This window comes from Cetorhinus maximus, chromosome 7 (genome assembly GCF_964194155.1).
Source record: "Cetorhinus maximus chromosome 7, sCetMax3.hap1.1, whole genome shotgun sequence".
In the NCBI taxonomy this organism is placed as follows: domain Eukaryota; kingdom Metazoa; phylum Chordata; class Chondrichthyes; order Lamniformes; family Cetorhinidae; genus Cetorhinus; species Cetorhinus maximus.
The window spans coordinates 139,407,768-139,409,709 of NC_135885.1; positions in this window are offsets into that span (position 1 = coordinate 139,407,768).

The window sequence follows — 1,942 nt, forward strand, 5'->3', positions numbered from 1 at the left end:
ATAAATGGGAAATAATTCATAACATTCCCAAAGAAAATAGAGTGATTGTGGTGTAGTATCTGCCATAGTTGCCCTTCAGGCCAAATGTCATAATAATTGATTATACGCTACGTTCGAGGTTATTAATCTTCTTAATGCTTCTGGTGAAACAGGCAACTTTTCATTAAATGTTTGCCACTCTCCAAGTCCACTAAGCCATTTTCATTAAATTTTACCAACTATCTCCATCTCTTTCAGGCAATGTTTATTGATTTTTTAGCAGAAGACTCAAACTCTTCAGGGCCATTTTTCTAAAACTGTACAGGCTCCGCAGGGCAATTCCGGGACTTTGTTTTTTTTAAAAATAAAATTAACACCCCTCCACAGTCCTCTTTTCAGTCATTTTTATTCGCTAATGATTCAGTTAAACCTTTGCTGCAATATATATCTGCTAGAAAACATACAGACAGGCGAAAACGAAGAGCTGCATCTTGAGGTTATTATGCGCATGCAATGCTTCACAAAGCAGTGCCCTTACAGGCAAGAGAATGGTCAAATTAAATGTTCCATAAGAGAAGGATCACACTCGCAATATCTCAGTTTTAGATAAGATGAGCCTGAAGCTACAGTCACTGTGAGTTTCAATAAGTAGATGCAGAATTTGATATCACTCGGCAGACAGTCTAAGCTGTTGTCTGAACTGTTTTCTGCCTACAAACCCATTCCTTTTGTAACACCTGTGGTCTGCCAGAACACTGGTGAGCCTATTCATTAGGAAATCTTGAGTGAATTTTGCCTCCGAATTTTGATACACTGTTAGAGTTGCAATTTTCAAGGCCCATCCCATCATATTATTTTCTGCACTTTGCATAGGACCAGTGGCATAAACTTAACCTAACCTGCCTGTTGGGCAACTGACTAGATTGGGTGCGATGCTGGTTTTGTATGCCCACCTCCAATTTTACCAGACCTTGCAGTCAATGCTGTGTAATACTTGGCCAGGTATAAAATAGACATAGCTCTCAATTCCTATGGGTTTCCTGCCCAACATATTACTCCTTACTCCTACAGTAAGTTGCACAAGTCCAACATTCTCGCCCCTACCCTACCCTTTTCGAAAGTAAAACATTTGAATAGCGGCATGGCTGTACCAGATAGGTACGTAAGGAGTGTGGATATTTTTTTTTCCATATATTTGACCCCTTCAGAATTTAATATTACTAGTGATTGCGAAGAGTGTTATTCAAGATTACAATATTTAATAAAAAGGACGAATAATGATAGGCCTTTTGTTCTGATCTTGTCCTTTGTCATATGTTAAATGTATTATAATGGTTGGCTGACCTCTGTGCTCCGATGGTGCTGACCACCACTGCCACTGCCTCCCAGGCCAGAATGGTGACCCTGGTAGACTGCCTGTGGCCAGGGCATGGGTAGAGGGCATCACGGTGACATTCCACTGAGTCCAGTAGTTGCCCCAGAGAGGCATCACTAAATCTGGGCCTGCTGTATTCTTTGCTTTTGGGGCCATCTGTTGCCTGGAGCAGTCCTGGCCTGTAGACATGAAGTAGGCTGCATTCTGGCACCCGAAGGAAGGAAGTGCTGAGGTCACAGCGAGGTGGACAAATCCCAACCCGCCTGTCATCGATCTGGCTTTTTTCCTGTGAACGCATTATTAATGAGACAGGGCTCACCGAGAAGGGGACAATATAGGACGAAAACCCACCATTGTGGCCGACGGGTGAAAGATCGTTTTTTTACGCCCACTACCACATTTAGTGGATATCTGGGACTATTCCACCCATAGTGTCCAACATTAGATGTGATTCTGCGATTTGACAGCACCAACTGAACAATCTCAAGTGTGCTAAGAATTATACGAACAACCAGTTTAAGATTAGCAGTTGAGCTTGCGATGTGGTTACTTGATGCTTACTAGAAGCTACAGACATGGGCAACAAAA